The 14,588-nt window shown below is 43.4% G+C and overlaps 1 protein-coding gene across 1 annotated transcript in view; it reads right to left on the bottom strand.

Annotated features, from left to right (window-relative positions):
* Nucleotides 1–14,588, bottom strand: part of SCD5 (stearoyl-CoA desaturase 5) — a 154,617-nt gene that overhangs the window by 39,837 nt on the left and 100,192 nt on the right. The gene's annotated exons all lie outside the window — the stretch shown is intronic.

Genomic DNA, 14,588 nt, shown 5'->3' with positions numbered 1-14,588 from the left:
GAACGTTCTGGTGGGGGTTACTGAAATCTCCTGGGAGAGAATTCATATCAAGAAAAGAGAGATCCAGTCTCAAGATGAAGTCTTGTTGTCAGAGGAGAGGGGCAATCTTGAGTATGAAAGAAGGCTGGTTCTTGGCCTGAATCTCTCTGGCCTCCCTCTCATTCTTTTTTATTTTTTTTATTTTTTTAAATTATTATTATTTTTTTTAACGTTTATTTATTTTTGAGACAGAGAGAGGCAGAGCATGAATGGGGGAGGGGCAGAGAGAGAGGGAGACACAGAATCTGGAACAAGCTTCAGGCTCTGAGCTGTTAGCACAGAGCCCGACACGGGGCTCGAACTCACTGACCGCGAGATCGTGACCTGAGCCGAAGTCGGACCCTTAACTGACTGAGCCACCCAGGTGCCCCTTTAATCTTTTTTTTTAATGTTTATTTATTTTTGGGAAAGAGAGAGAGAGACAGAGCATGAGCGGGGGAGGGGCAGAGAGACAGGGAGACACAGAATCTGAAGCAGGCTCCAAGCTCCGAGCTGTCAGCACAGAGCCCAACGTGGGGCTCAAACTCACCAACTGCGAGATAATGACCTGAGCCGAAGTTGGACACTCAACCGACTGAGCCACCCAGGTGCCCCCATCTCATTCTTTAATAGCCTTCATATCCAACTTACAGAGAGCAGGAAGCCAGTAAGTAAAAACCCAAAAGCTACTTCACCAAATCTCTGCAAAATACCAAGACACAAATAATACTGTTTGAGGAGTGCTCTAACAGTGTGTCACAGGAAGGGAGGGGAAGTGATTTTGGTTCCTTGAGGAATCTGATGTACTTGGCCATAGGAGAAGAAATGCTTAAGGTACAGGCTGTTCTTAGTGGAATCCCAAGAGAGACTCTGCTGCCCAGGCAAAGAGAAGCATTGTCTAGCAGATTCTGCCAAACCCAGGCACACATGGGGGACACATCCTATTGACCGCCCTATGATGGGAGACAGAAGAAGGGTGTCCAGAGACTGGAGGTCCTGGGTGAGCTATCAAGGGCACCAACCAATGTCATTTAGGCTGATATTATTAATGAAACTTTATCAGTACCCATGGGCCAGTGGTATCTATAGACTTTCAGTTTATACTCAGTTTTGTTTTTCGCTGACAATGTTTTCAAAACTTTGAGCAGGCAAATCATTCTGGGAAGTAGTGCTTTTGATAGGAAAACTAGTCTGAAAATAAAAATAAATTTATAGGGGTGCCTGGGTGGCTCAGTCAGTTAAGTGTCCAACTCTTGATTTAGGCTCAGGTCATGATCTCGCAATTCGTGAGTCTGAATCCCTCATCTGGCTCTATTCTGACAGTGTGGAGCCTGCTTCGGATTCCCTCTTTTCTGCTCTCTCTCTGCCCCTCCCCGACTCGTGCTTTCTCTCTCTCTCAAAATAAACAAACTTAAAAAATAAAATAAAAATAAATTTATGTAGTGCATAAGCCCCTTTGTTTTAAAAAAAGATCATAATGTTTTTATACCATACTATTCAGGACATAGTTATGTTTTCACTAGAAATCTGCCATTTTACAGGTATTGGCTTCATCCTGCTGATGAGAAGAGAGGGAACTGTTTTATTCTCAAAGTTCCAATAGTTTCTCTAACCAAAAGGGGGTTCATTGAGTCTCTGGCTCATCCAATGCTGCTGGAAGGTTACTCAACTTTGTTTATCCAATAGCACCCCTGAAAGCTTCTTAATTTGCTTCACCCTTGGGTAATAGGACAAAGAGAGGGGAGGTAGAAAGACCTTAAGAGTTGTGTGCTCAGCTTTGACTATAAAAAGAGAAAAAAGGTTCTTGGTAGCCTGTGCAAGGCAAAAATTATAGCCTGGCTTAGTGAGATAAGAAAGAAGTATTTTAGGGGCACCTGGGTGGCTCAGTCGGTTGAGCGTCCGACTTCAGCTCAGGTCATGATCTTGCAGTCTGTGAGTTCAAGCCTCGCGTCTCTGTGCTGACAGCTCAGAGCCTGGAGCCTGTTTCAGATTCTGTGTCTCCCTCTCTCTTTGACCCTCCCCCATTCATGCTCTGTCTCTCTCTGTCTCAAAAATAAATAAATGTTTAAAAAAAAAAAAAAAGAAAGAAGTCTTTAGATTTTACCAGAGTATTTAAACACAGTGATTGGAAAGAGAAAGTATTTATTATTTATAACCATAGAATCTGGAGTTAGAACGGAATTTCAAATGTCAGTCAAGACCACTGCAGCCCAAGGAATAATTTATTCCTTTTGCTTTATTGCAATGTCCATATTAATGTAGGAAGAAAGGGGAATACTCTGTCCCCAATTCACAGACAGCAAAATTAAGGCTTAGAAGAATTTTGCTGAAGTTCATTGAGTGGTCAAAACAGTAATGGAAAAAAGATAGTGCTCCTTCAATTCTTGGTTCACTCTCTTTCAACAAGGTATTTCCCTTATTCTCTAAATTTAGAGGCAGGAAGTCTTTTACAGAGAACTCTCATTTTCCTTGTTAAAAGGTTATATTTGTTCTTTATCACAATGCAATTTTATAAAAACTCTGAGTAGAGGCGTCTGAAGAACTAGAAACATTATTCTCACACAACTAAGCATAATACAATCACAACAAAAGAATGGTGAAGACAGGTCGGAACAGAGATGTTTATTTGCTTTAACTCCTCTTACCTGGATATCTTCCCAAAAGAGGCCACTTAGCCTGCAACAGTGAAATGAAGCAAGGGTTTTGGCCAGATTCCAAATGTCCGAGCATATCATCGAGCCCAAAATACTTTAAGATGAATTTTTTAAAAAATCTTCTCTTATTGTTATGTTCTTATTGTTTTTAAAAAATCTTCTCTTATTGTTTTGCTAAAGCAGAGTCCAATGAAAAAGCGATCCAAAGGACAAGATGTAAGCCAACAACAGGGCAGAAGCGAGCAAGATTCGTATGCTTACCCAAGGGCCTTTTTCCTCCTCCTTATCTGCATTTTGCTTCTATCCTGGAGGGATTGGGAATGGGAGCCAACCTGTGAATGGCATTTGTCTTTGATGAAAAGCTGTGTGTACCTAGGGTGTGTTTGGTACGGTTAATATATGTGGAAGGGCAAGTGGAGGGCTGATGGGAAGGGTGAGCAAACCTCAGGAGGCGGAGAGTGAGAGAAAACGGCCACTAGCTGCTCCCACAGCCCCAGCAATCTCCTGGTAATCTCTTCAGCCCCCAGAGTTTACAAAGTGCTGACTACTCTTGTCTGGAACTATGTGCCTTACTCCATCATCCTCACTTCACGGGAAAGAAAAACAAAATTGAGGCCTAGAAGGATAGCGAACTTCCATCAATGAACTGACTCTCGAGTATGTGTATTCTGTCTGTGCCCCGTGTGCACATTTCGGTAGGACATGATATTAAACTCAGTGGCAATTTCTGAAGCCTAAATACTTACACATCCTAACAAATCAATTGACAAATGATTCCATTTGCGACTCAGAGTTTATACCTTACGGTACTGTCTTAATCTGCCACCTCATTACCTTCATAAGTGGACACTCACTTTTATCGAGTTTATTGATCATTCCTGGCAAAGAATTGGAGTGGCAAAGAGTGCTACATTAGCTCTAAGAGCCCAGGGTATAACTGAGGCACAGGAAGCTGGGGGCGCTGGAGAAGACCAGGCAGGGGAAGAGAAGCAAATGAGGAGTGGATGGCTCAGGTGGTAGGTTTTGAGCCGTACTATGTCCTACTTTGTGCTGTCCAAGAGAAATATAATGCAAGAATATATATAACGAAAACTTCCCTGGTAGTCACATTAAAAAAGTGAGAAGACACAAGTAAAATTAACTTTAATAATATATTTTGCTTAATACATCCAAAATATCATTTCAATATATTATTAGCATAAAATTATTAATGAGACATTTTCCATTATTTTTTGGCACCAATTCTTTGAAAGTGAGTGTTTCTTTTTACACTTCTAGCGTACCTCAATTCAGACTGGCTACATTTCAAGTGCTCAGCAGTCAACATGTGTTTAGTGGCTACCATATTGAATAGTGCAGTTCCAACTTAGGGCTTGTCCACTTTTCTATATGGGTGTTATACTTTTTTTTTTTAACGTTTATTTATTTTTGAGACAGAGAGAGACAGAGCATGAACAGGGGAGGGTCAGAGAGAGAGGGAGACACAGAAGCAGAAGCAGGCTCCAGGCTCTGAGCTGTCAGCACAGAGCCCGACGCGGGGCTCGAACTCACGGACCGTGAGATCATGACCTGAGCCGAAGTCGGACGCTTAACCGACTGAGCCACCCAGGCACCCCGGTGTTATACTTTTAAAAGTTTAAAAAAGTTCCGTGTTGTTTACCGGGAAGAGTGTCAAATTGTCACAAGCCATGTGAAGGGCAAACGGGCTGCACATATCAAAAGCACTAAAATTGTGTCTTTCAATTTAGCAATTTGTTTTCTACCTTTTTTGTTAAGTTTATTTACTTATTTTTGAGAGACACGGAGACAGCTTGAATGGGGGAGGCGCAAACAGAGAGGGAGACAGAGAATCCCAAACAGGCTCCATGCTGCCAGCGCTGAGCCTGATGAGGGGCTCGAACCCACAAAACCGTGAGATCATGACCTAAGCCGAAACCAAGTCAGATGCTTGGTTTTCTAGACTGAGCCATCCAGGCACCCCTAGAAATTTGTTTTCTAGAATTTATCTTAAGGAAATAATCACAGTTGCATGCAAAGATTTAACCACAGAGATGCAGTGAAAACTGGAAAAACCCTGAATTTCCACATAATGGGATTTGATTGAGTATCTTGTGATATATTCGTGTGTGTGTACATAGAAAGTTTCTGGAGATAACTATTAAGAGAAAAACCTGAGGGTTACCTGAGGGGAGTGAGACTGGGAGGGAGGAGATGAGGAGAAACTTTTATATTTTACTTTATACTCTGAAATTTTTAACAAACGCATCTCTTGGTTTTGAAATAAAAACCAGTCAACAACAACAACAAAAGGTTACTGTAACATTGACATGGAGTGATGAAAGGGAAAACAGTTAAGAGAAAATAGTTTTCAAAATAATAAGTACAATTTTAATCAAAATGTGTGCATAAAGATAGAAAAAATAAAGGAAGTGTGCAAGTCAACCTGTTTTAGAGTGGTTCTCTCTAGGAGATGGCATGGCAGGTGTTTTTAAAATTTTTCTTTTAGTTTGCCTGTATTTTCTAAATTGTTATAATAAACGAGGTTTTTGTTTTGTTTTGTTTTGATTTTTGGAATATGGGGTAAACAGATTTTTTGAAAAACATTTCTATCCTCCTGAATCTAAACAACCCAGCTTCTGCCATTAGCTCCATGTTAGGAAAAACGACATGAAAGAGTAAGATTTGTCTAGTAATCTGGTCAGTTCCACATCTTCACACCGTTCTTCTTCTATCTTTTGTTCTTCTTAGCACGCATCAACCAACCACACCTCAATCAGTGTGACGGTGCCCTTGCTGAAGTGCTCCCTGTGTCTTGTACCTTTAATACTTCACTCTCCGTCATAGGTAACGTCCCTGAACAGGGTCCCTGCTGAGACTGTGAAAATTGAAATTGATCGTGCGGTGATTTTTTTCCTTCATAAGCACGGCCTTTGAGTATTATCTGGGACTTGAGCAAAGGTAATCAATCTCAAAAGCTCCACTGAAGCAGATTATGAAACAACACGCTCTATCAGAACTACTTTTCCCCAACTTCCTTTTATGATCAAAATAATTCTCGAATCTAGTCCTCTAAAATGGCAATAGGGGAGCCTGTCTTTTGAAGCCCGCATAATTTCCACTGGTTAGCAAGATGAAGGCTAAATGTAAACTGTATTTTTAGCTTGTCCCAGTCAACAGATCTGAGACCAGAGCGTCGATCAGCTTTCCCCCAGCCTAGCTGCAAACAGATGTGTGCTTCTGAACAGACACCACTGAGTTCATTCTGTCCCCTACCTCAATTGTTCCAAAAGGGGAAATTTACCAGGTGGCCTCAACACAGAGCCAAAGGGAATTCCGTCTGTGCCCGTAACACATCTTTGTTTCTAGTCAGTAGTGAAAAACAAACTAGGACCAACATGTCAGCTCCGACAGTCAGGTTTTAGAGGAGAGAGAGACAGAGACACACACACACAGAGAGAGAGAGAGAGAGAGAGAGAGAGAGAGAGAGTGTCTTGAGAATGCATGGCATCTTATCTGGAAAAAGAGTCATTCTACCAAGGGGATCAGAGAAGAGAAGACACTGCTGCCTCCACTCTTTAGGGCCCATAAAGCTCATTTGAAATAGACTTTATCTCAGTCTCTGGGGTCTGAATTTAATCTCCTCCAGTTCAGATGACAACACTGTACTATTCAAACAGTGAAGAACACTCAGTGCTTTCCCCATTGTTGATACTGGGTCAGCACTGATATCCCTCCAGATAACACTGACAATCTGTAAGAAGAACCCAGAAAGTCCCCAAGAAGGGCCTGGCAGAAGTCTATACCACCTGGCAAACTGTAGCTTCCAGAGAACAAGTTACCACCTGCCGACCAGCCTTCAGGTGGCACTTGGCCTGGGGAGGTTTTTTTTATTTAAAAAAAAATTTTTTAATGTTTTCATTTATTTTTGAGACAGAGAGAGACAGAGCATGAGCAGGGGAGGGTCAGAGAGAGGGGGAGACACAGAATCTGAAGCAGGCTCCAGGCTCTGAGCTGTCAGCACAGAGCCCGATGCGGGGCTCGAACTCACAGAGGGTGAGATCATGACCTGAGCTGAAGTCAGATGCTTAACCAACTGAGCCACCCAGGCACCCTGGCCTGGGGAGGTTTTATAAGATGGTTAAGAGTTGAAAGCCAACTTTCATGATTTAAAAAGTGCTGACAAAACTTAAAGATTGCAAAGAAGGAAAGGGGCGTTTTATGTTTTCTTTTATTACTCCGTTGTTTAAATCTCTTACAAGGAGAAACACAATTTTTTTAATGTTTATTTATTTCTGAGACAGAGAGAGACAGAGCATGAGTGGGGGAGGGGCAGAAAGAGAGGGAGACACAGAATCCGAAGCAGGCTCCAGGCTCTGAGCTGTCAGCACAGAGCCCGATGCAGGGCTCGAACTCACAGACTGAAAGATCATGACCTGAGCCGAAGTCAAAATCTCAACCAACTGAGCCACCCAGGTGCCCCGAGAAACACATTTTTAACACACATTCTAAAAATGGCTTGGGAGGTCCTCTTGGTAGACAAATTGACCTCCTGTGAATCTTTCCAATTAGATTTTTGGAGGTATTTTTGGTCAGTGATGTGACCACTGTTCTAGTCTCCTGAGCTATATCTCCTTCCCTCAATGAGTCAAAATTTCAGGAAGAAAGGGCCTCGATAATAATGACAGCCCAGTAGCCAAGGATATACTTTGCTCCTAGATCTTGCTTTTTATTTATTTTTTTATTAATTAAAAAAAAAATTTTTTTTAACGTTTATTTATTTTTGAGACAGAGGGAGACACAGCATGAACGGGGGAGGGGCAGAGAGAGAGGGAGACACAGAATCGGAAACAGGCTCCAGGCTCTGAGCTGTCAGCACAGAGCCCGATGCGGGGCTCAAACTCACGGACCGCGAGATTGTGACCTGAGCTGAAGTCGGACGCTTAACCGACTGAACCACCCAGGTGCCCCAAGATCTTGCTTTTTAAATATCACTTTGCATTGAAAGGAGTCGGGACTTTGATGATATGGCCGATGTCAGGCCTAAGGCAGGAAAAGTACAAGAGGAATGTGGTATATTTTGTTGTGCCAGAAAGTCAAGAATTGCTCAAAACATGATGGGAATGTATGAAAAAAGACATAGGAGTCCACTTGTAGTGCCTCCCATTGAACAAACTGGGATAATTTGATAAATAATTGGAGGCATTAAGATGACTAACAGTAATGAATTAAAAACCATTTCATAAAATAAAAATCCATGAATAAATAAATAAATAAATAAATAGGTAGAAGAAATCATGGAGTGCGAAAATCATTGTTTTGCAGGTGCCATGGCAATAGTTGATTCCAGCAAGAATCACCCATGTGTGCTGAAACTACTAGGTAAAAGGTTGATGAAGGACAAATATTTACATAGGCTTATAATATCTCAGCATAAATCACTTATTAATTACAAAAGGAAAAATAGTCATCTTACAGGAGACACTGAGTAAACACCACCTTAACTAAGCGATCAAAGTTCATACTACCTATAATGGTATAATGACAAAGCGATATCATATGCTTCTTATTTGATGCTCAGGACACAGGATTATTAATGCATTCCCGACAAAAATGCACAGAATGTAAGAGAAAACATGAGCAAACCAAAATGGGAGACCCTCTGCAAAATAGCTAGTCTATGCATTTCAAAAATGTCAATGTCATAAAATCAAGGGAAGACTGAGGAAATATTCTACTTGGAAGGAGACTAAAGGGTCATCACAACTCATTGTAATACAGGATCCAGAACAGGTTCTTGGGCTAGGATCATGGATGTAGCATTTTATCAACATTAAATCCCCTGATTTTGGTCCATGTTCTGTGTTCTTACAAAATGTCTTTCCTATTAGGAACTACAAAGTGAAGTCTTTAGGAATGAAAAGGTATGATGTTTATAACAGTCTCAAATGATTAAAAAAAAAAAAAGGAACGCAGAAGAATGCATATACACATATATGGAAAAGGAAAGAGAGTAATAAAGCAAATGAGGCAATAATGTCAATAATTAGTGAGTCTGGGTAAAGGGTATCCAGGATTCTTCATGGTATTTTTGCAAGTGTTTTGTAAGTTCGAAATTATTTCAAAATAAGAAGTCACAACTGCAAAGAAAAATGTCAAAGTCACCTTTAAAAATCTCAGATTTTCTCCTTCCATTCCATTTCTACCCTGCCACCCCCATTCAGGCTCTTGTCAGTCTGCTTGACTCCTGTAATAGCCTTCTGGCTCACAGGGCCTTCAGTCCTTTCCCCCTGGGCAATACATGTGGTACACTGTGACCATCCTCTCCATATTCATACTCCCCAAATACCTATCATCCTCTTGTTTATTATCCAACAACCTCTCCGTGCTACTTTTCTCACCAAGCCTAAACACTTCTTCTTCTGACAATCAAAGAGCTTCAACTGGTCTGATCATCCTTATCTTTCCCACTTCATTTATTCTTTAATTGGACAAATATTTACTGACTGTTGGTATGTGGTAGGAGATAAGAAACAGGACAATCAAGGCTCTATCCTCAAGGAGTTTATATTGTATGGAGGAGACAAACATAAAGTTAAAGGAGTCAACATAAATAAAATCATTTCAGACTCAGATTTGTGCTATGAAGCAAATATGTATGGGAGATAATGAAGGGACAGGAAGATAGGCAAGGACTTTCTTATCAGGTAATCCGCAGGCTGGGAAGAGCTGGATGGAAGGGAGAAAGGAGCTATCTGGGGCAGAGGGAAGGACTGGGCAGGATCCAGGAAGTAGGAGACCGGCGTGTTGTGTGCAAGGAGGTGGGGCAAGAGTGAAGTCTGAGAGGTATTGTGGTGTAATAAAGACTATATCTGGTCTTTGCCCCCAGTGGTTCCTGGCACAGAGCTTTACAAACCCTTAGAATTTCCTGAGTGATAAAAAGTTTCCTTATTATGCTAATGGGGTGACTGTGGTGGGCCCCCAGATAGCTTCAGGATCATGCTGGTCACCAAAAAGACCCACCAGGTGACTAGAGGGTTGGCACTTTGGGAGGGGAGGGGGACTGGAGACTGGGTTCAACCATGTGACCAGTGATTTAATCAACCATACCCCTGTAAGGAAACTCCAGTAAAAACTCTGGACACAGGCTTAGAGGAGCTTCTTGACTGATGAAGGCACTGATGTGCGGGGAAGGTAGCACACCTTGATTCCACCGGGAGAAGGCATAGAAGCTCTGCCCGAGGGACCCTCACACCTTGCCCTATGTGTCTCTCCCATTGGTTGGTCTTGATTTTCTAATCAGATAATCAGATCCTTTATAATTAAAACTGTAATGAGAAGTACAACACTTTCTTGAGTTCTGAATTGTTCTGGTGAATTATCACACCTGAGGGAATTGTGGGAGTTTGTAGCCGGTTGGTGAAAGGCACAAGGGCCAGGAAACCCTACTTGCGGCTGTCACCTGAAGTGGAGGTGGCCATGCGGAGGGCTGAGGCTTTATCTTGTGGGATCTGCTGCCAGCTCAGGGACTTAGTGTCAGAATTGTAGTGAAGTGTGCTTGGGGTGGAAAGCGGGTATTGGGATGCAAAAGCCTGATCACTCAGGGCCTTTGAGGCCATCACAACAAGGCTGGATTTCATTCCAAATGCAACGCCAAGCCACCAAAAGATTATTATTATTGTTGTTATTGTTATTATTTTTGCTAGAGAGTGGTTTAATTTTCGATAACTTCTGTCTGGCTGCAGTGCAGAGAGGGGCACGTGTTGCAGGAGGAAGACCAGTTTAGGAAGCATTTGCAGTAGTGTAACCAAGAAATGGTGGTGGCTTGGACCAGAGGGGAGCACAGAGGAGAGGTGTGCAGATGCAAGATATTACCTAGAAAGTGGAACTTGAAGAGATTGGCTAAAAGAGAGCAGTGAGGGATGATGAGGGAAATGAAGGAATCGTGAATGACACCCAGATTTCTGGCAGGGAAAACTAGAAGTGGTCGAGGGGGAGACGGTAAAGTCACGACTTCGGTTTTGGGCACATTGGTTTGGAGAGGCCTAAGAGACGTCCAGGGAGAGACGTCCTGCAGGTAGCTGGGCTTGCAGCCTGCTATGGCAGTCTGTTTCTTTCTCCAGTCAGACCAACTTTCTACTCTGCGGGGACCCCCTCCAGCATGCCACTATCACTCCTCTCTCTCCACCTGTGCTCAAGTCTTTCCCCTACTTTTCCCTTTCAATTTTTTTTTTTAACGTTTATTTATTTTTGAGACAGAGAGAGACACAGCATGAACGGGGGAGGGGCAGAGAGAGAGAGGGAGACACAGAATCGGAAGCAGGCTCCAGGCTCTGGGCCATCAGCCCAGAGCCTGACACGGGGCTCGAACTCGCAGACCGCGAGATCGTGACCTGAGCTGAAGTCGGACACTTAACCGACTGAGCCACCCAGGCGCCCCTACTTTTCCCTTTCTTCCTTGCCTACGCAAATCCTTCTCACCTGTGAAGGTCTAACTCCATTTCTGCATTAGGTTTTATCCCAGTACCCTAGCCCGTATTCATATTTCGGCAGCCCTAAGACTCAGGATGAAGCTTTGGAGACAATTTAACTCCACACTGTCTTGTAAAAGTCCCCTTTTATCACACAAAAGGCTAGCCGGCTCTCTCAGACTGTCAGCTCCTTATGACAAGGGCCATTTCTTGTACATCTCTTGTATTCCTCAGAAGCACACAGGGGTTTATGCACCTTTAAATTAGAAAGGACTTAACTAGCAGATTTACACAAAAAGCCATAGAGGAGTCAACTGGAGAAGATGAAGATAATCAAATGTGTCTGTCTTCTAAGAGTTTTTAAAAGCAAGGCTAGAAATTTCCTCTGGCATATAAAAGTATAACAATTTTACCATTAATTAAAATTGTTGATTCAGTGGCTCCTGTAGCCATTGTACCTTTGGAGCTTAATAAAGCATGTGAAATAGCATCCCTGAAACACTGCTGGGACAAGAGCTCTGATTGGCACTAGCAGGAACTAAGACAGGATGATTGAAAGTCTGAACTTTGATAAACAAGGACAAGAGATGAGAAACAGCTCAATTATCTAATGAGGGGGAGGGGGCAGGGGAGGGAGCGCATGGAAGGTCCCGATGTGCCTGAGAGATCTAGTTTTATTTAGCATCTTCATTAATGACTGAGAGGCAAGGCATACACATTTTGTTGATAACGTTTTTTGGTCGTTACCAAATTAGGAGGTGCTGCAGACATCATTGAGGACAGGAAAATAACACAGATGGATCTAAAAAGAGGTTGGAAATACGAATAGAAATTATCACAATGAGATTTGATTTAGGAAAAATGCAAATGAAGGCAGCTGGGAGAGAAATCATCCAAAATGCAAAATAATCAGTGGGTAGGGAAACCTAGAAAGCAACAACGTGGAGTGTTTGGCAGGAGAGCAGTGGGAATAAAGTGTAAGGAGTGACAACTCAGTGCTAGCTCAGCCCAAATGTTCGGTGGCAGGTCTGGGAAGAAATAGCTCATCAAGGTATTGAATCGCGACACAGTGTCCTTCGACACCTATACAGAATTTTCGAGACAATGCGGAGAAATAAACAAAAATCAGCTCAGACATTTGGGCCTCAGTTTCTTCAGCTGTTAGACAAAGGATTAGACTCAGCTTCTGAGCCCCTCCTCCCACTCCAACCTTCTGGTGGGTTCTAAGAGAGGAAGAGAGTGGTGGGGGAAAAAGGGCCCGGTTACGGAGGTGCCTGGTCTGAGTGCCTCCTCCGAAGAACTTCCTTATGAAAAACAGGCAGAATGAAACACTTAGCTTGAAAATATGTTTCAGAATAGATTCTATATTGACAGGCCTGCATGTGGAATTCATCTTCAACAAGTGTAATTTCTTCCAATATAGATGTGGAGCCAAACGAATATATAAAATCTGATAGCTACATGTTTGTAAAAATACCCTCTACTTTACCAACTATTTCTTTGAATAAAAACTCTCTGGGTGCCTTTAAAGTATATATCTTTTTCTTTATAAAAATGTAATCACCTTGAAATGCTTAGGAAAACACCGCTGTACAGAGGGCGAGATTGCATGGGGAGTGGCTGCTCGATGCGGGGTTAGGGCAATGTGACAGGCAGGCTAGCCCTCTGGCTCGTACACGCATCTGTGGAATGACTCCCTTTTCTCAGGCCATCCCAGGCTATCACCTTTTCATTCCCTTGAGGTTCGTTTCACTCCTCTCCCCAGCTCTCACTGACCTAGATCCACAACAAGGAAGGAGGTGAGGCATCTTAGGGCAGGAGCCATTTTGACCTCTGCCTTACAAGGTACATTTTTACTGGTAGGAAATCCTACCAGGTAAGGACACTCAGAAGATGCAGTGCCTCCTGCGGCCACCTCAGAAGTTTCTTCTCTCTCTCTCCCTCCCCTCCTGCCTCCAGCCCGTCATCGTCATCGGTAGGAGTGCCTTGCCAATACGGATGGAGTTACAGAACGGTATGCATATGACAACAATGCTCTGATGATTCCATAAGTCACCAACATCACGAACAGAGAGGTTGCTCAAAGAAAACTGAGCTGTTTGCCCTTCCGTCATGGCTTCCACACATGTCCCGGAGGGCTGGCAGCGGTGGAGACAACGTGAGGTGGTATGCAAGCATCTTCCAAAAGCACGCGGAGAAACCTCACGGCATCTGGGTCAGGGCCACTTCTGCTACTCCCTGTTTACACTGGAAGGAAACCAACAACGTCTACCCAACTTGAAAGGAGGAAGGCGAACTTGTTTCGTGCAGCAGAAAGACTGTATGTCTGAGGTGCAGACTCATGGTTAGGAAAGGTGGCAAATACTGAAACAGGATCTCTGCAGACAGAGTTAGAGCCTGCCCAGGGAACCACGTAAAGGTAAGGATTCTTGAGCCTGCAGTAAGTGTTCTGATGTTTTATTCTCCCACCCAACTGCCACCAGGGGCTGTTGCTAACACCCTGAGCTGGCAGCGAGGTCACTGCTTCATATGCAGGTCCCTCTCCTTCTTGTGCACATCCACACAGACCCAGCCTTGGGGACTGGTCTATGATCCTGAATCCACCACAACACCTCCAGGGTCTCATGACTATGGTCTGAGGCTTAATCATGTCACTAAAACATATGAGGCCATGTTGTTCCCCCTCCTAAAGTTCCAGAGTGCCTTGCCGTGGCATTTAGAACAGCATCCAACCTCCTTGCTATACCTGACGGAGCCCTGCACTGATGTGGCGTCCATCCCCCTCTCTATAATCTCTTCAGTAACCGTCTCCCACACCCACGTGGACCAGCCACACTGGCCACCTTTCTCTTCCTTGAATACATCATTCTTGTTCCCATCTTTGCTTTGGCTCCTCCTCCCATCTGGATCCCCCTTCCCCTACCAGTTGTCTCCCTCAGGTCTCAGCTCTAATGTCACCTCCTTAGCAAGGACTTCTCTCACCAACCTCTCCAAAGAAGCCACTGCCCTGGCACTCTGTCACATCGCTGTGTTTAAATTCTTCACCTTCTTCTCTCCCTTCTGAGTACCTTTCTTGACTCATTTGCTCACTTATTTGCTCTCTTTCCCCCTGAAATATATACTCTATGAGGACAGGGACCTGTCCGCCTGTCTGTCGTGTTCTCCAGTGCCTGGAAGAATGCTTAGTCCATCTATCTGCTGAATGAAAGGATAAACATATCCTTTGATCCTGGGAGAGGCACTGGAGTGTCGCAGCGAGAGCGGGACCTCTGGAGTCGAGCCTCTGCACTTAAAATTCCCCTTGTGTCATTTCAGTACGTGTGTCCTTGGACAGGTTATGTAAGCTCTTTTCTTTCCATTTCCCCACCTATCAAATGGAACAAATAACAAATAACAAATACCTTTTAGGGGTATTGTCAGAAGACCATATAAAGCACTTAGTGAAGTG

This window comes from Panthera leo, chromosome B1 (genome assembly GCF_018350215.1).
Source record: "Panthera leo isolate Ple1 chromosome B1, P.leo_Ple1_pat1.1, whole genome shotgun sequence".
NCBI lineage: Eukaryota > Metazoa > Chordata > Mammalia > Carnivora > Felidae > Panthera > Panthera leo.
This window is presented reverse-complemented; position numbering and strand designations above follow the sequence as displayed.